The following is a 24,933-nucleotide window of genomic DNA, read 5'->3' as shown; positions in this document are numbered from 1 at the left end:
CATGAAAATATTGACGTACAACCAGACCTCACCTACCGGGAGCACCCAATAAAAATATTAGAAGAGTCTGAGAGGAGGACCCGACAGAAAACCATCAAGTTTTTCAGAGTTCAGTGGAGCAATCACACAGAGAATGAAGCAACTTGGGAGAGCGAGGATTTTCTTCGGACAGAGCACACACACCTGTTTAAGGATCAGCTGAAATCTCAGGGACGAGATTTTTCCTAAGGGGGTAGGTGCTGTGACACTCCAAAATTTTTGTGGTTTTTGTTTTCAGAAAGAGCCTTGCTTGGTTTGAAGAAGGTCATTTAAACCCTTCTTGAAAACCTCTCTTCTAAGTTTGCCCTCAAAAAAAATCTTTTCTTGGATCTAGTTTCTTCTAAAAGGAAAACCTTTTTGGTTTTGGGCTTTTATTTGAGTTTTGATCCATTCTTGTTTTACCATGCCTCTTATGGTAAAACTCCCCCAAAACCCCTCCTTCCACTTTGGTACAACCCAAACATTCTGTCCAAACTAATAAAATCCATTTTTGGATTTTATTCCAATTATTTCGTTTCCCAAAATAATTCTGTCCTTCTTTTGAGCCTAGGTGATTTGCAAAGCAAGTACCTAAATACCTTTGATCTTTGATCTCAATTCAACTCCTCTAGATGGTCCTTGGTACCCACAACCTAGAACCATCAAGATCTACTCTTCTTCTTCTCAAAATATTCAAATTTCACCCTCTACAAGTTTGGACCAGATTTGTCAAATTTGGTGAAATTCATATCTCCACTCCTCCAAATATTCCACCAAAATTCAGGCAACATCTAGTTGCAATGAGAGACCGCTCCACCAAAAACCAGCTCAAGAAAAAATCCGTACATGCCAAAATCATTCTGTCGAACACCTGGCATGCAGTGTTACCGTTCATATTCAGTAAATTCAGAGATTCAGTGTTGTTTCTTCGTCAGAAGTTTCATTCACATGTAAACTGTGCATTTGGCTCATTGCTCACAGCCCCTCCCTCTTGTCCGGAGCACCACACGCACACTTGGCACGTTCCTGGCGTCGGTGGCGCCATGGCCCGCCTGCGCCGGCGTGTCTTGCGGCGGCAGAACCACCGTAACGGCCGACAGGGGGCAACCCTGCGGCATAACGCCGTTCGGTGCCGCCCAATCCTCCTGAGAGCTCCGCGTGGCCACCTCCTTGCCAGCGCACGCATGCAGCACTGTCGCCGTGGCCTGGCACGTGCAGAGCATGTTCTCTGCCGCCGACGTGCCGTGCGGCCGTTCCGTCGAGGAGAGGCCGTAATCCTCCCTCCCTTGCTGAGTTGGACACTGGGATGGCACCAATGCTTCACCTAGATGATGCTCAAGCCCCTAAGCCGACCGTCCACCCACAGTGCTGCCGTAATCGCCCGCCGGACTTATCCGTTCACGGCAACCGCCTCGGGCCGGCTATATATAGCCCCCCCAAGCTTGCTCTCACCCCCGCACAACTCCACCACCTCACCAGACCCAGCCTAGCCACTGGAAGAGCCTCGAGGGGCCCTTCTTCCTCAACTTCGGCCACCTCCGTCCGCCTCGGGCTCCGGTAACGTTCTCTTCAGTGAGAACTCCTCCGCCGCCCTACTCTTGCCCGTAGCCTCGTACCACCACCAGGAGGCTAACCCCCACTTCAATTTGACCCCCGCAACTCTCTCCGATAAGATCCATGACCACCCGAACCACCTTCCGCCGGAGCAAGGGCCGCTGTTGACGTGGTGCTCGCCGACGACCTCTACCACCACCCACCGACGCGGAAAGGTGCACTGAGCATGAAGGTAACCCCCGATCACCTTGCCTCGCCGTGGATCGCCGTCGGCGACCACCGCACCTCTCGGGCACCGTCGCGCCCTGTTTCCCTCGTTTGAAAATTCAAACCTGACGGTTGGAGACCGCCTGTCAGCCTCTCAGTCTTTTCTTTTAAACGAACCGTTTTTTGGACTTTTCCGCAGAACCCCCTGGAAGTTTTCTGTTTCATTACAGATGGGTCCTTGGACCAAAACTCTTATAACTTTTAAACAGAAAATGGGTTTTGATTGATTCTTTTTATGTCATCTTTATTTTTCTGTCTAGTTTTTTGTCATATTTACTTTAAAAATATTTGGAACACTTTTCTGTACACTCACGGTATTTACGTTACGTGCATATTTTCTTATACCGTAGATACCGGAGGAGGTGACGGAGTTGCGAACTTCACACAGTTAAACTCCGACTACTCCGAACCAGGCAAGCATGTTTGATCTCTTGATATGATGAGTGGTTGTTGCATGTTTGCATTTTTGTATAGTCATGGCATGTTTATGAATATTTCTTTGAATGTTTTATTTCATGCACATAAGTGGAAAGTAAGTTTCGGAAAGCATTATGTTGTTGGATACATATTTGCTTGGCCATGTGATGGCATGAGGATGGGTAAGATGGCAGTGTTGTGACATGCCAGTCTTATGCCAGATTATTTGACTTCCGTGTCATCGTGAAACAAATCACATTCCCATTCATTTCCTTCCTGTACTGTCACATGTTTTCCAAAAGGAATATGGCTTAGTAAGTTGCAAATAGTTTTCCTGGTACACACCAAATAGAGAGGACGGGATGAGGGTTCCATGGACCTGGATTAAAGCCCGTCATCCGGTCAGGGGGCATGGGTGTTTCCGGTTGGGACCGAGAGGGGGGCACCCCTTAGAGCGCGCGTATAGAAATTTGATCCCATGCTATTCGAGGTTGTGACCTCCCCGTCTCAAAGTTTTTCTTGGACGTTGTCCAGGGTGATTCCTGGCATCATGAGGTGAAATGGGTGTGTACTAGTTAAATATGTTTCTACTGAAATACCGTAAACGGAACTAGTCCTTCGGGACTACGGAAATCCGTTGGCTGTGGTCAGTTAGTACAAACTCCGCAGAGTCTCAAATTCTTTAAATCATCTTGTACTTGTCCAAGTACTGTATTCATCTTATCTTGTCAGATATCAACCTCAGTGACAAAACTCCGGTGAACTACATGTGTGTAAATCCGGTTAAAAGTTTATTCTTGTGGATGGACTAACCTGTTGGTTACCGTTGTTATAAAGCCCTTTCTATGATGTTGCTCAGACATCCGACTGTGGCATACTTGTTATTTACTTTTGTTATATAAGCCCTTTTTGTGATGTCGCTCAGACATCCGACTGTGGCATACTTGTTATTTACTTTGGTTATATAAGCCCTTTCTGCAATGTCGCTCAGACATCCGACTGTGGCATACTTGTTATTTACTTTTGTTATCAAGCCCTATCTGTGACGTCGCTCAGATGTCCGACTGTGGCATTTCTTTTATAAGCCCTGTCTGTGATGTTGCTCAGATGTCCGACGGTGGTATTTCTTTTAAGCCCTTTATGTGGTGTCGCTAAGACGCCCGACTGTGCTATTTCTTTTAAAGCCCTTTATGTGGTGTCGCTAAGATGCCCGACTGCGGTATTTCTTTTAAAGCCCTTTATGTGGTGTCGCTAAGACGCCCGACTGCGGCATTTCTTTCAAGCCCTATATGTGGTGTCGCTCAGACGCCCGACTGCGGCATGAACTTTATTTGTTTACCTTTTGAGGCGTCGCTCCAGACACCTGATCGGTTTTCAGTTATTTATTTTACTTATCAATTAATATTATTGTTGAGATGAGCATCATTATTATTATTCATGACGCATTCATGCATACATTTATTATATCTTTTGTCCGAACTGTCTTGCGAGTACTTTCAAAGTACTCACCTGGCTTGTTGATTTGGCCAGATGTTGATGAAGGCGATCTCATGGATGAAGAGTTCGATAGCGAGTCCGACGCCTAGAGGAGTCCCAGTCAGTCCCGTCTGATCCTGTTTTGGTCACTGTATCATATCCGCTTCCGCCACCCCAGAATAAATTCATCGAGCCTCACCTCGACGCTCGATGAGCTACCAGTTAGGAGTCAAGTTATCCACCACCACTTTTTACCTCGAGCTAGTAGCATGCCACCACACCCCTGTGTCATAACCACCCTTATGTAAGATATTGGCGAGTTTGTAATAATTTGTTGAGAAGCCTCAGCTCAACCCTGTAATATATTTTATGCTACTGGTCCTCGGTTCATCAAGTATTTGTCTACCAGTGAGGATGACTTTTCCTATACTGGGATTTAAAGATCGATTTTCTCAATAATTATTTTATTGAAAAACCGGTCGTAACATGTAGCCTGCGTGGGAGGCAGCGGCGGCAGCACGGGCATGGCATCGAGCTTGCGCAAACGGACAGTCGCAGCTTGCAAGAGTAGCATGCACAACGAGCAGGTACATCACATCCCTGATTATATCTAATTCAACTCTTAAATTTTTGGCCAATAGTTAAACCTGACGGTGTTGTAAAACTACTTGTATGTAGGGAATCTATGAGAAAATGAAACCAATTTCTACTTATTTTATAACTCCTCCAATCAATACTGAACTGACTGAATCTGATGTATCTAATCAAGTTTCTGGTGCAAACATACAAGCTCATGTTGTTCTTGAGCTTGAAGTGTCTAATGAACAGACTGCTAATGAAGGATTTGATGCAAACATTTTACATGCTCCTAGTGATGAACATATAGTGTCTAATGAGGGATCTAATGCAAGCATTTTGCAAGCTCATTGAAGGATTTAGTGTCAAATGATGATCTACTATGTTGAGACAGACAGAGATTTACAGGCATTGATGACAAGCAAATTATAGTGCATTTTCATAGCTTGAGGAAACGTCGAGGCCATCTACCAGAAAGTCCCCGTATCATGACAACATAGCATAAATACTTTTCAAATCTGTTGTTTGAAACTATTGGCATACTTGTGCAGGATAGATATATTGATATGCAGTTTGCGCACTGGTTATAGGTGCAATTACACTTCGATATTTTCAGCCAGAGAACAAATAATTCAAGCAGGTACAGACCATGTTTGTACTCCTTGTACACCAAGTTGCATTTTGTGTTTTTTGGTGCTTGCATCATTTAGTGTTTATAATCTGAACTACTTTGGATCATTAGCTGGTTTTCAAAGTGCATGTAGCTTCACATTTCTCAAGTTATGCTGATTTCCGGAGTGCAAGTGCCTTCGTATTTTTTAAGTTAAATGTTCGCCCCTGGTAACTTGAATTTGTGGATCCGCCACTGCACACAAATCATACATGAATGCCAGTATGAATTAAATGAAATGCAGGGACTTATGCTAGCTCGTTGTACAGGCTCACTGTAGCTCTGCTTGCGCTTGGGATGTTCCATGTACAAGTCCATGTTACCACTTGCTTGGATGTGCGGGCCTTGTGCTCCTTGCATCCCCCTCTGCATTTTTGACACGGCGAATGGTTGATCAAATAAGTGGAATCGACCTTGATGTTGTACCGGAGGACAGACACTTACAAGGTTATACGGGTATGCAGGATGTGTACCAGATCCCGTTGCACCGTCATGCTTCACTAAAAAAGGATTTGCTTGTTTCAGATAATATCTCCAGAAGAAATAAGAGTTAAAGTCAGAGTTGCATAGGCGTGTAAGCTAAGAGAGGAGTGAAAGGATATCCAAACATCGTCGGAACAGTGCACAAGGGAGTGATGTGTGGATACCTAGTTCGGTCCGGCGTTTGGGCATGCTCGCCTAGCTAGAGTGCGGGTCATTTCAGAGCCGTTGTGGGTGATGCGCTGGCGTTGGCTGGCCAGGCACGGATGCAGATCTTGAGTGGCGGCGGACCGCTATGATGCGGTGGACGAGACCGTTTGTGAAGCCCCAACGGCCTCGTGGGGCGAAGGTGCGACGATGTGCTCGGTGAAGTAGCCCTGGTGAGCTGGGAGACAGCGTCGGTGAAGTGCACCTGATGCGGCGGAACTCGGTGTCTGTGAGGCACGTCGGTTGCGGCGGCCGACATGGTCAGTGGACCACCCGGTGCGGTGGACGAGGGCGTAGGTGAGGTAGCTCCGGTGCGGTGGTGAAGCGCGACCGTCGTCTTCGTCGTCGTCGTCCAGCACAGAGGTGGGGAAAGAGACGAGACGAGGGGCGATTCGAACTTTGCTTGGGTTGGCGGCGAATTAGGGATTTGAGCAATCTGGGCGTGGAAGGGGACGGTGGAGAAGAGAGATTTTGCAGGGCTGGAATTGGGGCCGCCAGATATTTCAATCCAAAATGTGGAAGCGCGAATTTACTTTGTCGTCGTCCTTTTGGGGGGGGGGAGTTGGGGAGGGCGGAAGGGGGGGTGGTGGCTGGGTGCTACGCGTCCGTCCGACACACGCGACCACCCTAAGAGGACTATGCTTCGGTGCCTTAAGGAACCTGCCTTTGTGTCCATGACATGTGGGCCCAACAGGTGGCTGGCCCACATGTCAGTGACCCAAAGGAAGGTGCCTTTAAGGCACCGAAGCACTGTCCGCCCCGACACGACCCTGGTCTGCCTGGTGCGCCTACATGTGAGAATGCAAACGAATCTTCTTTCATTTGCAAACGAATCTGTATGTGTTACCGTGCCCATGTTTTCGTTGCAATAATTAGTCACTCGAAACGAGATACTCCCTCCGTTCACTTTTGTGAGTCATTTCACACAACTTAAAATGAACTGTTTTGCACATTGTCTGAAATGTCTTCAAGGTCTTATAAAAGTGAACAGAGGGGGTACTATAAATTAATTAATGAGGAGTTATTTGAAAAAAAATCAAAATGGTATCCATGCTAACGTGGATTAGAGTGTGTGTCACATAATTAGTTATTTCAATTAGAGTGTGTGTCACGTAGCGATCTGCAATTCTAACGTGGATTTCGCATTTCACTATATCCATGCTACTTTTTAATACAATTTCATATGTATATGATGAACACCATGGTAGTGAGAAAACTTTTGGATGGATTCAAACATATGAGCTACAAAAAAGCACAACAAATTCAGTCAATGTCAACTTTTCGAAACTTAGTATGGCACAAATTCGAAATAATTACCCGTATGCATGGTCCTCAGTTCAAATCTTACAATGTACACCGAATTGAAACATCGATATTAAGTCTCATACTATGTACATTCAAATGTTGTTTTTAGCGCCCCCCCCCCGCACAAACGCTACATACTTCCTGTATCGGTCAGTCTTCCTCTCCTAACCACCTTACGAAGCTATCGGTTTCCAACACACGTTCATTCTTTCTCTCCATGTTTCGATCTCTATGTCTCTCAACTACACAAACCCTTTTCCCTCTCTGTTACCAAATGTATTTACCTCACACACCCGCCATTGCACCCCATGCCGAGCTCTCTCTCTCTCTCCCCTCTCCCTCTCAACCTCTCGCGCTAAATACATGCATTGCCTATCTAGCCCCCCAACCTCTCGTGTGCACGCATGCACGTTGTATATCTAGCTCACTCCCTCGAGACTGTCTCACTCTTTCTTCCGCACGGCAGGCCACACTCGCTCAATCTCGCTCTCTTTATCTGAGTCTCGTTTAACCTCGTTTTCTTTCACACACAAATGATATATCTCCCTGTTCGGGCCTTGATCGACACACTCTATACTCTCTCACGCAGATTGTCTATCTAGGTCAGTCCATCCAAGCCGCCGCCACTCTTTCGACCTCATGGTGGGCCACGCTCACTCAATCTCTCTCTCTCTCTCTCTCTCTCTCTCTCTCTCTCTCTTTGTATGTCTCGATTGACCTTGCTCTTTCTCGGACAAAAACGATATATCACCATGTTTGAGCCCAATTCGACCTATTCACATTGTATACTCTCTCACACACGTTTTCTATCTAGGCCACTCTCTGCAACCCATCTCACTCTCTCGATCGCACGGCGACCCTATGTGATCGGTTGACCTTGCTTCCTCCCACGCACAAAATATATCTACACGTCTGTGACTAGATCATCTCTCAAGCTCTATCTTTTTTTTTGAATGAACACTGTAGGGAAAGCCCCCACAGCCCTTTATTGACTTAGCAAACATAATTACAATAATTACAAATGCTACCAGGAGTAGCAAGAGAAAAAGTGAAAAGCTAAAATAAAACAATTACATTTAAGGAGGGAGGAAGGAGACCCATCTAATCAGGCCTTCCTTGTATCTAACCTTGATTCTATGAGAGATTAAAAGCATATCATTCACAAAAGCTCCTCTCCACCTATTAAAACTAGGCCTTTCCTTTCGAAAAACTTTTCCATTCCTGATGATCCAAATGTTCCACCAAGCAGTAAAGACCACTTCAGCAAAGAAAGGATGAGCAAAGTTCCTCCTTACATTGGGCACAATCTGACTCATGTCATTCCCAGCTTCCCAATCAATCAGGAGGAAGTTCCAAACCCTCTGACTGAAATTACAATTGAAGAATAGGTGATCTCTATTTTCCCTGGTGTGAGTGGGACAAAGCACACAATTGACTCCATCATCTATATGCCAATGCCTTCTTTCCACCATATCCTTGGTGTTGAGCCTATCCATTATTAACAACCAAGCAAAAACCTTAATCTTCATGGTACAACAGCTTCTCCAAATCCAAGTCAAAACAGGATTAAAAGTATGATGAATGAACCTGGATACATAAAACTGTTTAGGAGTATAGGGTTTGTGAGAGCCATGCCAATACCAAACATCCTTCAAATCAGAGTCCCTTTCATGGTGCAACATAAGAGATTTCAAAACCAAGAGCTCATTGTGAGCCTGCTCTGAAAGTGGAAGATGGAACCAAGAGATCAGATCCAGGGCAGAAAATCCTTCCTTGACTGTAACCAGAGCATCTTTGACAAAAGAAAATAACCTAGGAAACCTGTGCTGCAAAGGCAAAACAGAGTTTCCAATCAGCCATTTATCCTGCCAGAAAAGAGCAGTATCTCCTTCATTAACCTTGACCCATGTGACTTCTCTGAATTGATCCAAAAGTTTAAGGACATCCTTCCACCAAAAAGATCCACATGGTGCAGTTCCTTGTGGGACAAGATCATGGTAATATGAGTTCCAAATTAGATGAACCCAAGGAACATCAGCCTTGTTGAGGAACTTATTCACATGTTTCAGAAGAAGGGCCACATTTTGAATGCCAAGATCCAGAATACCCAGCCCTCCTTTGTTTTTGGGTCGAAAAATCAAATCCCAAGCAGCAAGAGAAGGAGCTGGATCTTGCCTATTTTTCCTCCACAGGCACTGCCTTTGAATTCTCTGAAGTTGCTTCAAAATACCAGGGGCAATGAGCAAGCTGCAAAGGAAGAAAATAGGCAAGGAGGACAAAGCAGAATTCAAGTACTGTAGTCTTCCTCCCTGAGCAAGAAAAGATGAACTAGCAGACATTCTTCTCTCCATACAGGTAACCAGAGGCAGCACATCAGACATTGCGGGCCTGGAAGTTCCAACAAGCAGACCAAGGTATGTAAATGACATCTTGCCCACCGGACAACCAAAGAGGGATGCCAATCTTTGGGTTTCCTCCTGGGAAACATTTATTGGGATCATGGAAGACTTATGGTAATTAACCTCTAGGCCCGTGGACTGTGAAAAAACCAGCAACATTTTTTTGAGATCCAAGAGCTGAGCTTCATCAGCAGGAACCACAATCAAGGTGTCATCAACATATTGCACAATTGGATAGTCCTTGTCATCAGAAGGAAAAGGCAGTTTAATTTCCCCTCTGTTGTGCATATCATTTACCACAGATTGCAAGAGATCTGCAGCAAGAACAAAAAGAAGAGGAGATACTGGGTCTCCTTGCCTGACACCTTTTTTACATACACATTTTTTCCCAGGCACCCCATTGAGAAGAACAGAGAAAGTCCCAGAAGACAAGAGAGATTTAACCCAACCAATCCATTTGTCATTAAAGCCCTTGTGTCTCATGATTTGAAAGATAGCTTCATGTTCAATGGAATCAAACGCTTTCTCAAAATCAAGTTTGAGAATTAGAATTGGCCCTTTGGACTGGGGACATTGATGCAGATATTCCAAAGTCCACCCAATGCAATCTTGTATGGTCCTAGATTTAATGAAACCATACTGGTTCTTATGGATGCACATCATTATCAATTCCTGAAATCTATTGGCCATCATTTTGGACAGAAACTTAATGCCCATGCTAGTCAAAAAAATAGGCCTGTAATCACCAACCACTTCAAGTGAAAGTTTCTTAGGAATCAAGGTGATGAAAGACTCATTGATGTTCTCCAAGTTGGCTTTGCCATCATAAAACTCCTGGGCTAAAGCATAAAACTCATGCTTAATAATATGCCAGCACTTCTTGAAGAAAAAGCCATTGAACCCATCTGGCCCCGGGGCCTTATCAATTGGCATATGTTTGACCACCATGTACATTTCCTCAATTGTAAATGGTTTTGTTAAAACCTCAAGGCCAGGAACATGTTTGAGCAGGACAGGCAGATCAAAACCCATAATGATTCCTCTTGAAACTCCCATCCTTCCTTTAAAAGCACTCCAAATCATACCTTCCATTTGAGAGTGATCAGAAATAACAGCACCATCAGGCTGCTGCAAACTAGCAATAGAATTTCTTCTAAACCTTTCAGTAGCCATGGCATGGAAAAATTTGGTGTGCTCCTCACCCACTTTTATGGATCTAATAGTACATCTCTTCTTCCAGTACAAAAACTGAAGATGCAACAAATTTTCCAAATGCAGTTTGACAATTTTCCTGAAGTTAAATTCCTGCCTAAAAAGAGGCCTGATTTCCTCCAAGTTATCAAGCAGCAAAATTACCTTGTTGCAGTTAGATATGAGCAACTTCATTTTGGAAAAATTAGTTTGCCACCTCTTAAGATCCTGCCTCAGGGATTTCAACTTATCAGCAATAATTGCAGAGGAGTGAGATTTATTTGAAGGTTTGCTCCAAGAGTTCTGCACACACTCCAAGAACCCTTCCATGTGCACCTAGTAGTTCTCAAATCTGAAGATGTTACACTTAGGAATGGAAGTTTTAATAACAACAACACAAGGCACATGGTCAGAAGCAGTTCTAGCTAGAGGCAGTGCTTCAGTAAAAGGATAAATAGATATCCAGTTAGTGGAGGTAAAAAACCAATCCAACTGCTCAAGCAATGGGGAATCTTTCATGTTAGACCAAGTATAAGACCTTCCTTTAAGTGGCAATTCCAGCAAACCCAGGTGACCAATAATTTCATTGAAGATAAAAATGACATTAACATCCCCCCTGGTAAATTTCTGTTTTCAGAGGACCTGATGAAATTAAATCTCCAATGATTAACCAATTATCATCAATTGGAATATGCAAATTATATAACCAGGACACAAAGTTATCCCTGGCTTCCCCCTGACATGGCCCATAGACTGACACTAAAGACCACTGCTCATTATTTTGTTTAGAGGTAAAACGCACCACGACAGCAAAAGGTTGAATTTCCACCAGCACACCAGACAACATGGCCGAATTCCAGACCACCAGAATCCCACCAGAAGCACCCACAAATGGTGCAAATGCAAAAGTATCAAATTGCATAGGGCAGAAGGCCCTAATTTCCCTTACATCAAAGGTTTCACATTTAGTTTCCTGGAAACAAGCAACAACACACTGGCTTTCTTCAATTTTCTGTTTAACAGCATGCTTTCGAGCAGGTGCATTAAGCCCTCTCACATTGCAGCAGAGCACACTCCAATTCTTGCAATTATAATCACTCATAATAACCATATGATAAATGATAGCGAAAGAGCACTACATAATAGTACCACAGCACATAAAATCCCAACAAGCAAGAAAGTTTGAGACCTAAGATATTACAATGCTTAAAACGGACCAAAAGACCCAACAGTAGGGCCATCATAGGGGCATGGCAGACCCCAAAGCTCCAAAGAGAACTAAGCATCTCCACCAGACGATCTGTCAGCTGCAGGATTAGCCATAAGCTTATCCACTGTGAGTTGGTCATCCGGAATCTGCAGGTCTCTGCCAATGTCTTGGATCACCCAGATCGGAGTCGGAGGTGGCACATCAGAGGAAGAACCTGGGCAGGGTGATTCATCAGGCGGGGGAGCAATGAGTGGCTTGCAGCGAGGCTTCTTCTTCCTCGGCTGTTGCTGAAGCTCCTGAAAAACAGGTTTGAAGCCATCCCTTTTAACTGAACCATGCGTGCAATGACGAACTTTAGTATCCACGATTGGCGTTGGAGCTAGAGTCTTGCAATGTCGCGTCTTCTTTTTGTCACACTGAGCAGAAAAAGAAAAGACCTCATCGGATTGCTCCAGCGTAGTTTGGCTCTCCTGAAGAGGTGCAGAGACACTTGAGACCACTGGTTCAGAGACAGAGCTGTCAGAAATTGCAGGTTCAGGAAAGAGGGCTCGCGCAACAGGTCTGGTCTTGCTGGTAACATGCGCATCTATCAACTGCAGATGGGAGACAGGTTGAGCATCATCAAAGGCAAGATCCTAGTTCCTCTTGGACAGAACGATCGGCTGCAAATCCACCAACGGCATCTGCACAGGGACCTCATAAACAGGACATCACTTCATTAGAGACTCAAAAGTGCGCTTCCATGCCAACTCCGGCGGCAAAACTGGCCCAAAAACAACCTTGACAGATGCAATGACAATGCGATCATATTGAATAACAGGCGGCTGATAAGGAACAATAGCCCAATCATTAACATTATGGAAATGCTCAGGAGAATCCACTAGCTGAACTTCAGACTCTGACTATTGCATTGAATTGTTGATAACGATCGACTCTTGATCCTGAACCACTGGCTCAGGGTTAAGCTCTCCCTCATGATCGGCCTGATCATCCCCCCAGTGTTCATGACCCCAATTATCTGGATCAACTTGATTGTGCATTGGAGGAGGAACTGGAGGAAGGTCGTTCCACCCAATAGCAGGGTATGGAGGAAGCACAAAATTGTGATTCTCAGGAAACAGAGCCCCCGGAAGAGGATGTGGATTACCATCAATGGGCATTTGGTCTTCATCTTCAGGCATTTGGTCTGCAAAGTTGGCACCTAGGATATAACAGGGTGCAGTCCAAGAAACATTTGCTCCCCCATAAGCAGCATAATCCGTGAACACCACATCTCGTGGGACCAAGATATCTTCCGGGAAAGAAGCAAAAACAATGGATCTAACCAAATAAGGATCATCATGAACCCAATGCTGAAACATACCAAAAGTGTTGACAGCAGCACGGATGTTCTCAGTACTACGGAGATCAAGAGGGATACCCAGAAACATCAAGCAGCCATCACGAAAACCATGTTGTCCCTGAAAGCCAACACCCTCATCATGCTTATGAAATCGAACGAAAGTGTCATTGCCAAGAGGCTGAGGTGGCAATTGCAGCAGAGGAAAACGAACCCCAGCATCCCTTAACTCGAACAGACCAACACCACAGACACATGGCTGCGCAGATCGAACCTGAATCCCACGATGCTCCAAGAAATCGACCACCGCCTCCCGGGTCGCTCCCACCTGATTGGGAGGAAGCAGTGGCATCACTTCCGCCACCATGAACTGCTCATGCTGCTTCATAATGGGGGACGGCGGCGAAACGAAAGTATTGGGCACACAATTGGCACCACCATCGATGATGTGATGACCCGCCGGCACGAACCGCAAAGGATCAATGGCGAAGACCGCCATGGGCTCAGAGGAGTGCCTTGACGCCGGAGGAGACTCAGGAGGTGGAGGAGTCACCGGAGGTGTGGATGTTGGGGTTTTTGGAGCTGGAGTAATTGGACTAGACAGGGCAGGGCTGTCAAAGGTGGTGGCGGCAGACTCGAGACTGGTATCGGGAACCGGAGGAGGCGGCTGATATTTTGGCTTCCAAAATAATCCGTTGGCAGTTGCAATCTTTGCACAATCCCGCTTACGATGGCCCACACGCGTACAAGACTCACAAACAATATTAAGGGGACAATTATTTTTGAAATGACCAGAAAGGGAGCACTTTGGGCAAGTCAAAACTTCTTCCACCATATTGTCAATCATAGATTCAAAAGCAGCATGAGCCTCCTGAGACCCCGGAATAATCTGAGGTGAAGAAAACGGGCCCGGCCCAATTGGAGACGAGGAGAAATCCAGATGAAGCGGAGAGGGCCTGTCAGGCGAGGGCCCATCATGGGCAATCAAAGCCGGACCATCCGACCCATGCAAACAACATGCCGGATCATGAGGAGGAATATCATTCAACTCGCGGCGTCGTTGAATCACCGACGAGCTCACCGACCCAAAGATGATCAGAGGTGAAGCAACAGTCCATTGCAAATCAATAGGTTTAGGAGGATGAATGACCACACGCTCAGCAGAAGGAATGTGATGACCCGCATCCTCAGATGCAACAATACATTCTGTCGAGGCATGATTACGATAGCCCTTGCAAACGCTATAATTTTGAAACGTAGCAAAAGATAACTTCTTGCGAGTAGCAGAGCCCGACTTAAGAGAAGATTTACCTGGTGGATTATGCATAGCTAGCATGCCCAATGCAGCCATCCGTTTAGAAGGACTAACCAAGATCCACTCAGCATCACATTCTTTCTTCCAAATTTTAAACTCATGAACCCAATTGGGTCCCCCATTTCCCCACAAATGAAAGTAACATTTGAACTGAGGGCAGGAGTAAGAACGTGTATCCACAATGTAAAACCCCACATCTTTGCAAGAAACATTGAAGCTGAATACCTTATCACCAATGGTTGAGACCAAAAAATCAATGGCAGATCCACCCAAAGCAGATTCCAAAGCCGCTGCCACCGAATCTTCTGTAAGACGAAAATGATGCCCACTGAAAGAAACCACTAAGGTGAAGGATCCCAAATTCTCCATGGGATGCACTGTGAGGCCCGAAACATTGTAGATCTCATCAGCAAAAACTCTACCCTTGGAGAAGTCCAAGCCAAGGGTAGATCCAGAGGAAGAACCCATCACAAATGGTATAGGGCGAGAGATCTAAGAGCGCCGAGGAAGATGATCGGAGCCAAAAACCAAATCACGGGAAGGAAGAAGAGATCACCGGCGGACTAGGGTTTAGGGGTGGGTGGGTGGGCGCCATCGGTGGGTGGTCTTTTTACACCTGCAACTGTTGTTGTAGTAATATGTGAGCCATCAAGCTCTATCTTACAGCCCTCACCCTTGCCAAAAGCTCAATAGTACAATATCTCTCCAGAGCATATATATTTGTTCAATGAATGTCGGACCACACTCACTTTGTCTCTCTATCTATATGTCTCTTGATTGACCTCGCTTTCTCACACCGTATCTTCCACGCATTGAAGCTACTACCTCTCCATCCTTCGCAAAGCCGGAGCTATTTACATTGCGAGTTGCACTCCAACCTTGGATTAATTTGTGTAGGCATTTATTCCGGTCGGTTTAGATTATGTTTTCGTAGCATTCGGCCCACAACTACTCCAAACACCGTTGCAACCCATGCAACTCCCCTAGTTGATTTCCCTCTGGCTCGGTCATCGCTCTCTCGCACGTCCTTTCTCGCCTTCAACGTTGCACCATGGTATTATTGAAAAAATTATGTTGTTCTCTTTAATTATTATAAATAAGCTACAAAAATACACACCGATAGTCCACTTGGAATGAAACAAATTTCGACCCACAAATTAAAGTGCTACAAACTACACACCGAGGGGCCCACATGTCATGAAACAAATTTGGACCCATATACAAATTAAAAAATAAAGGACGAGGATCGAACATGCGACCGGGCCTTCAAGCCGCACGTCAATAGGCAACATACGTAGAACAGCAATGTTTGTTGTACCCCCCTTTGTTCACATAATGTTTTTATATTACCACAACCTAATTAATGGATAACATGTAATATTATTTTTAGTACTATTCGCCTTCACTTACTGGTGGGTTCCATTTGTGCTCTCTCTCTCTCCTCCCCTTCTGCGTTTAGACGCACGGGCAAACACGAAGAACTCGCGGGCGATGTTGCCGTTGACCATATCTGGATGCGTTCACAAGTCACGGCACCAGTTTCACGTACTAGTAGCACTAGTCAGTGCACATTAGTTTGGAAGTATATTAAGTGCATGCGGATATTAATACTAGGATATTATTTGCGTGTTATTATGTGATTAGCACTATTTTTGGCATGAAATTAATTGCACGCTAAACGTGTTGAGCGCTCGACATTGAAGCAGTCTAGGTCGTTGGATGACAAGGAATACATGTGGCTTGATGACGTTTTATATTTAATTTGATACAGCTCTAGCAGAACATTCAATCTATCAAATCATAGATTTCGTTCAGTCTGACTCCGACTTTAAATTATACAACGATCGATATAAAATAAAGGGAAATTATAAACGTTCAGATTTTAAGCATGGAAATCCAAACGTTTTTCATGGCAAATATAGATTATGCGGCGGCGGCGGGGGCGTCTCGCGGTGGGAAGCGGCTCCTCTGCCGTGCTCTGTGTGTCGCCGGGCCATTGACCGACGGCAACGATGGCGTCTTGCGCCGTTGTTGGCAAACTCCTAGACGTTGGCCTAGCTTCAAGGAAGGCCAAAATGTTCTGGACTTCGGAGTGAGTCAACTGGCGGGAGGAGTCAACTGGCGTTGGTGCAAGGAAGTGGTCGACGGCGGCTATCCATGCCGCTGAGGGGGGCACTGGCACCGCGCGGGGACAGGCGCTGTCAACGGCGCGGCTGAGACATTCGTGTGCACGGGCACCGGCACGGGCGCGCACGTCAGTGCACGCGCAGGCGCATGCGCTGGCAGGTGCACGGGCACATGCACGGGCGTGCACGTTAGTGCATGCGCAGGCGCATGCGCTGGCAGGTGCACGGGCACGTGAAAGTCGGCGGGGACCTCGTGGAACCCCGTGGGATCAAGCTCAGCGAGAATGTGGGGCTCCCAGCCCATCAATGCCAATGGGATGGGCGCTGGCGCAGTCGGGGCGATTGGAGCCAGAACGGGAGCGGGGACAGGCGCGGCATCTTCCCGCAAGGCCAGTTCAAGCTCGTCCCAAAGCACCTTATGTTCTTGAGACTCCGGCTGGGTGTCTTCCTCAGGAAACTGGAGCACTAAGGGCAGACTATCGTGATGCGGCATGGCGTATGTTTAGGTCAGGCTGGTTGGAGGTAGACGACAGGAGAATCAGAGAGGAAGAGAGAAGATTGTAGCAATACCGGGTAGTGCGGGGTTGATTTTAAACTGCGGCACCGGCGACATTAAAAGTGGGAGCAGTTTAGACGACGGTGGGCGGCGGAGCCTGGTCAAAGGGCTCACCTCCCGGTGAGCTGCACAGCGGTCTGCTCGCACGCCTCCCTGACAGTCGGCGCAGCGGTCTGCTCACACGCCTCCCGTTGACTCACACGCTTGCTCGGACGACACCTGCCGATGAGAAGCGGGGACTCGTGGCGGCACGTAAACTCCCACGGTTTCAATAGTGAAAGCGTTCGCCTTAACGTGACAGGTCTTTGTTCCAAAATACCTTGGCTCTTCATTTGTGCAACTTGTCATAAGCAGGTTGTCTCGAATTGAAGAAAAAACTTACGAAATAATATTTGTGCCATATCACGTGACCATGCTCAGTTTCAAGAATTTATGCTCACTTTTGGATTTTCTGAAATTTAAGATCCAGTATTTGAAACAATATCATAACCTACATCATGCAATAAATTTTCAAGCCGTACATCTGGCCTGTTGTATTTCTTAAGAAAGGATTTGGTCAAACATTTTTCTTAGTTAGACTTCAGACAAGTTATATATGCAGAGTAAAAGGATAATCCCTCTGTACCAGTGCATTGCCTGATGTATTAACTCAAGTACTAGGCATGAACAAACAGGCTCAATTCTGTGCTCATCCTGGTGTAGTAGTAGTACTCCTAATAGGCAATGCAGTTGACGGGTGACCTTGGCGAGCGGCGACGGAGGGAATTGAACCGTGCTCGGCACGGTAGGTAACGTTGTCTAGTTACTAAAGTATCCCTCCGTTGTTCATCGATAGTCATTATGGACCGTGGACATGAGGGGAATTTCCTAGGGCTGGAATTCTGGCTGCCAGATATTTCGACTTGAAACGATGAGGCTCGACTGGTTGGGGTTGCCTAATGTGCGTACCACGCACGCCAACGAAGGACACGAACCCTTTTTTTAGGATCAACACGAGCCAAGGTCTGGCTGGTACGCCGTTGGGTCCTACCATTCGAGAATACGAAAGGAACCTTTTAAATTGCCGAACAAATCTATGTGTATTACAATACCCGTTTTTCCTTGCAAATACTAATCTCAACGTGGTAATTGATTTATGACGAGTTGTTGAATTAGACTGAGTTTTTGATAGAGTGATCTCAATGTGGATTTCACATTTCATGGTATCCCTAGTAAGTTTTCCAATGCAAATTCAAATTTAAAAGATGAACAATATGGAGGTGAGAAAACTTTGTATGTATCAAGCATATGACCACACACACAGAGAGAGAGACACACACGCACGAACACAACAACAATCCAATAAGTATAGTGCATCTATTTTTCCAAACCATGCATGTATGACACGAATTCAAAAATACTCCTTCTATTCCTAAATATTAGTCTTTTAGAGAGTTCAACAAGTGACTACATATAGAGCAAAATGAGTGAATCTAGACTCTAAAATATGTCTATATACATCCGTATGTGCCAGTCCATTTGAAACCTCTAAAAAGACTAACATTTAGGAACGAAGGGAGTAAAATGTAAGACACCCATGGTCCTCAGTTCAATATTTAAAATGAACATGAAACTCGAACATGAATATTTTGTCTAGTACTACAGTACATGCAAATGTTGTTTTTAGGCGGACCTATGATTGTTGGGGGTCAACCCCTCGACCTTAGATAAAATTGTGGAGCTCTTTTAGGGTTGTTTAGATTATATTTGTCCCCACCCTCCCAACCACCGATTGGTTGTGCACCCCACCCCTCCTCCCCGGGAGAATATCATGTAGCCCCATACCTTAGTTGCTATATGCCGATACGAGTTGCTTGGAGATTGTAGATTTGAGATATAGCAGTTCACATGATGTGTCTTAATATTTTTGCAGGAAACCTTGATGAGTTTGAGAATTGCACACAATTTGTACAAAAACTACTCAGATGCCCTTGGATCCCATATCCAACGACCTCAAAGCTCGTATCACCGTAGCATCTAAGATGAGGAGGACATCATATTCTCTTGTATGTAAGAATATCATGTGCTACCACACCTTAGATGCTTTGGTGATACACGCTCTTCAGAGCCGTTGGATTTGTGACCCAACACCTCCTCGGTGGTTCGAATGGTTTTTTGCAGAAAAGCACCAAAAGAGTTTGGCCACTGCTTACAAGCACAAAGACTGCTCAGATGCCATTGCATTTTAGATCAAACGACCTCCAAGCTCGTATCACCATAGCATCCAAGCTGCGATATCACCTTCTATTTTCTCACATGGGAGAATATGAGGTGCTCCCACACCGTAGATTCTATGGTGATACGAGTTCACTGAGATCTAACGGCCCATAGTAGGAGGTTTGAATGTTTTTGCAATATACGGCTGATAGAGTTTGGGAAATGCGGAGAAAGTACAAGTACTACGCATGTGTCATCTGATCACTGATCATATGACCTAGATGCTCATATCACCGTAGCAGGTAATTAAGCTACGGGGAGCACCTAATATGAGCACCGGGGAGCCGTTGGACCAAAGATGCAGCGGCACACACGAGGCCTGAATGTTTTATTTGCAAAAAAACCTTTGGAGAGTTTGGAAATTGCACATAATTACAAAGACTACTCCCAAGCCATTGGATCTCACTTCCAACGGTTTAAAAACTCGTATCACCATAGTATCTAAGCTGCGGGGTGATATTCTATGTTGTTGTCATTTTTGTTCGTAAACTTGAAAAATACGTGTAACTCGTGTCGTTACTTGTCTAACCGCGCAAAGTGTTTGTTCAAAAAAACCATCCTACACTGAAATATCAGAACAACACATGGGGGTCCCACTTGTCATTAATCAAATTTGGACCTAAAACTAACAAATCTGAAAGACGAGATTCGAGCTGGCAACCTGGACGACAAAGCGTAAGTCGATAGCCTGAAACAACAACGGTTGTTGGCTTTGTCCCATAACTTGATTTTATACAGTACTTGCGTTGAGTAGAGTAGAGCAGCACCTCGTCAACATGTGCATGACCGTTGTCTCACTTACTGGTGGGTCTCAGGTCTGCGATCTCAATCTCTCTTCTCTCCATTGTCTAACCTTTGCACGGGCACACACGAAGAGTGGAGCTAGCTTGCCGTGGTGTTAATACAACTAAAAAAAGCTTGGAAAATAGAAGAATCACCTAGAACAAGAGACGTTGTGGCTGGTCGAGACGCAGGTAACCACATCTATCCTCCGTGCCACGTTTGCATGATGAAGCTGTGTGGCTAGTGGGGTGTTTTCAACCGACTGGATGGGTCCCGAGGTCAAACCATAGGTACTACGTCTGATACTGTATATTTTTACATGCACATTTTTCATCCGTGCCGAGACGTGGCACACCCTACCGCGCGGTTTCGGGGTCCTCCCGGGTGGTGCACGCATATATTCTTCCTGACATGGGACGCCCTACCATGCGTTTTCTGGGTCCTCCTCAGTCGTAGCACCGAAGCAAGTAAATGAGTCGTCAAATCACGAAAGACCACCTTTCCCACTAAGTACATCAGTGAAGCATGGTGGCTAGCTAGTTGGGCAAGTTCGACCGAATAGCTAGGCGGCCGCCACATTTGTTTTTTCACCCCTTTTTTATCTACTTGCCGGCAGGTAAATTTAAATATCCACCGCGGCGTTGCTTCTGTGTTTGGGTGCGGCAGGATTTTTAATATTTTGATTGACGGGAGCAGGCGCGGCAGGATTTTTAATTTTTTGATTCACGGGATCAGGCGCGGCAGCAATTAGTCCCGATGACTCCGCCTGTAAAAACCCACCGCTCCCTGATGTGAGAAGTCGTCGACTGGTGTTTTACCGTGGTGAAAACCAAAAGATTCCCCACTCCTCGGCTGGCTCCCTCCGCCTTCCCATAGATTGCATTGCCTTTCAGCTATTTCTCCCCTTTGCTTCCTCTCCCCATTGCATCTACCTGGTGCCATGGCGGCGCAGCAGATCACGGAGTCCGAGGTGAGGCGCCTGACACAGGAGCTCCATTCCAAGGATGCAAAGCTCAGGGCCAAGGACGTGGAGCTTCGTGAGGCCAAGGAGGAGAGGAGTGCCATGCTCCTCCGCTATGTGCGGGAGTTCACGGAGCTTCAAAAGCAGCAGGCATCAACCACAAAGATGCTCTAGGCGTCGGCGGCGTTGCTGCAGAAAGCGGAAGATATGATAGGCCATCAGGGGAGCCGGCTGCAGCGCGAGCAGGCCGATTGTGACAAGGTCCAGGATTGCCTCATCCACTTGGTGAACCAAGTTTCCACACACGTGTTGCAATTGCGTGATGCCTACCATCGTGCCAGCGTGGCGATGCCGGCCGTCAGGCTAAGCCCGTTCGACCACCCGATCGACTTCAACAAGCTGCGACTTCCTGACCTGGTCTCCTTCTTCACCTATATCTCTGAGGAGCTGAGCCGTCTCCGCGCGATGGTGGGGGCTGAGCTGGACAAGGAGGGGTTGCGGGCTGCCATCTCCATTGCCGTGCGAATACTTTCAGGGTTTCGTCATTGGAATCCATTCGTGCCATTGGACGCCGTCTTTGACGAGCTGGTTCCCGTCGACCGGGAGCGGGCTCTGCCGGCGGTTGCACCCTGCATCACCAACGTCGTGTGCCTCGAGAAGCAGAGGGACATCGGTGGTGTTTAGGCGCCCTCTGCATGGGCATGTCCATGTCTCAACGCAACATGACCATTGGATCAAACTCAGACGGTCCAGATCAGTCACTGTAGCACAAAGCGTGTGGGTGTGTTTGGTTGCATTCTCATCTCAATATAGTTGTTTCCTCTTCGTGTATTTTTGTCAACCTACTAGTGTGGACTCATGCACCCTTCATGCACTCTGCCAAACACCCAAAAGTGGGTCGAGAAGGGAACTTTTGCTCCCATCCCGTGCACCCTTCTACACCCTGCCTAACACTATTCGTGTGTCACGCCCAAGATGCGACCCTATCCTAAAGGAAGTCAAAGTTCCCACCAAGGATAGAAGCGCATCTTGAAGACGCTTTTGCAAGGTGGATATCATTACATCAACATTACATAATAGACAGGGATACAAACATAAGGCATACAATGCCACACGAATACAACATCAACTTACATAAGAGCATCATCCGACTACGGATGAAACACAAACAGAAACTCAAATGACATCAGCCCTGCTAGCCCAGGCTGCCGACCTGGAACCTATCCCCTGATCGAAGAAGAAGCAGAAGAAGAACTCCAAAACAAGCACACATCGCTCTCGCGTCAAGATCATCGCATAACCTGTACCTGCAACTGTTGTTGTAGTAATCTGTGAGCCACGAGGACTCAGCAATCCCATTACCATGGGTATCAAGACTAGCAAAGCTTAAAGGGAAAGGAAGGGGTAAAGTGGTGAGGTTGCAGCAGCGACTAAGCATGATATGGTGGCTAACATACGCAAATGAGAGCGAGAAGAGAAACAACGGAACGGTCGTGAAGCTAGCAATGATCAAGAGGTGATCCTGAACTCCTACTTACGTCAAACATAACCCAAAGACCGTGTTCACTTCCCGGACTCCGCCGAGAAGAGACCATCATGGCTACACACACGGTTGATGCGTTTTAATTCGGATCTGGTGTCAAGTTATCTACAACCGGACATTAACAAATTCCCATCTGCCACATAACCGCGGGCCCGGCTTTCGAAAGATAATACCCTGCAGGGGTGTCCCAACTTAGCCCATGATAAGCACTCACAATCAACGAAGGATATACCTTCTCCCAGGAGGACCCGATCAGTCTCGGAATCCCGGTTTACAAGACATTTCGACAATGGTAAAACAAGACCAGCAAGACCGCTCGATACACCGACAATCCCGATAGGAGCTGCACATATCTCGTCCTCAGGGCAACACCGGATGAGACTGGCTACGAGTAAAACCAGACCTTGAGTTTCCCCGAGGGGGCCCCGCAGGCGGCTCGGTTCGGACCAACACTTAGAGAAGCACTGGCCCGGGGGGGCTAAAATAAACATGACCCTCGAGAGAGCGACTCCCAGGGGAAAAGTAGGTGGTGGTGAGGCAAATGGTAAAACCAAGGTTGGCCCTTGCTCGAGGAGTTTTATTCAAAGCGAACTGTCAAGGGGGTCCCATAAATCACCCAACCGCGTAAGGAACGCAAAATCCGGGAACTTAACACCGGTATGACGGAAACTAGGGCGGCAAGAGTGGAACAAAACACCAGGCATAAGGCCGAGCCTTCCACCCTTTACTAAGTATATAGATGCATTAATAATATAATAGATATTGTGATATCCCAACATAACCCTGTCCACCATGGGGCAATCTTCAACTTCACCTGCAACTAACAACGCTATAAGAGGGGCTGAGCAAAGCGGTAACATAGCCAAACAACGGTTTGCTAGGAAGCGTGTCAAAGGTTAGAGGTTCATGGCAATTTGGGAGGCCTGAAGAACAAGTTATAGGAAGCGCAACAAAGCGATAGAACAAAGCAACTAGCATAGCAATGATAGTTGTGAGATCCAAGGTGACGGTCATCTTGCCTGAAATCCCGCAAGGAAGAAGAATGAGTCCATGAAGAAGATGAAGCCACGAAGATGAACCAAGCGTAGACGAACGAATCCTCATGATCACAACGAAATGGGAACTATCGAGAAGAAGCACACAATATGGTAAACACGCCACACATATACATGACATGATGCACAACCAAGCATGATGCATGACAAGGCTACATGAAGCTACTCATGGCAAGAGATGAATCATACAAGAGCAACACATCAGAGCAAGTTTAAATGAGGCCGGAAACAACATATAACAATTCTGGTAAGTCCTCATATGCAAGTTTCGAAGTTGGTCCAGAACTGAATAAACCTCATGTTCAAGTTGTTAAACAACAAGTTAAGATGCGCCACGATGAACTACACGAAATTCTAGTCAAGTTACATATAAAGTTCATTAGATTCGGATCTACGGCCTAGAAGATATGAGCAAAACAAATTAAACATGGCATTGATGCAAAATGCATACCAACATCAAGCAAACACCTCAAAACAAGGATGCAACATGATAATATGAAACTACATGCAAAAACAAGCAAGTTCATATAGAGCACACCCAAAACGGAGCAACAGATCAACACATACACTCTATACAAGATTAAAGGACAAGCTGTCCAAAACAGCAACTAGGCATCTAGCAAGCATCAAAACAACATGCTACAGCACCTCAACGTAAGAATAAAAGGCATGGGCATGAAGTATAGGTAAAGCATGACAAAACATGAACATGAAGCTATCTCCAGAAATCATTAGATCATGCTCAAAAGGACATGGCAAGTTTGCAAATAATAACAGTTTCAGACTTGACAGAAAATAACATCAGGTTGCAATGTTTAGAGCTATCATCCAACATGTTACAGGAACTTAACATCACAAACAAAGGCATGGCATGAATCTAATAATATCATGTAACAAAAGTCTTATACTTACCATGAGCCAAAAGGGCACAGAAAATATGATGGCACCCATGTAAACATAGCAAGTGATATGACAGATTCATACATGGCAGCAATAACAATAAGTAGGCATGTTGGTGAGCTTGTACCACTCACCACAGAGCAATACATGGCATGAAAAGGTGACCAACAGTAATAAGACATGTTTATGAAGCTAAGCATGGCAAGAACAAGTTCATAGGGTGCATGGATCACTAGCAAATCTCATGGCAAAACTGAACTTAATGTTAACAGGCTGACAACAACATTATTTAGCAAGTTTGGAGCAAGATAACAACAAGTAAGAGCAGG

Source organism: Triticum dicoccoides, chromosome 6B (assembly GCF_002162155.2).
Source record: "Triticum dicoccoides isolate Atlit2015 ecotype Zavitan chromosome 6B, WEW_v2.0, whole genome shotgun sequence".
In the NCBI taxonomy this organism is placed as follows: domain Eukaryota; kingdom Viridiplantae; phylum Streptophyta; class Magnoliopsida; order Poales; family Poaceae; genus Triticum; species Triticum dicoccoides.
Note: the sequence above shows the minus strand (reverse complement) of the source record.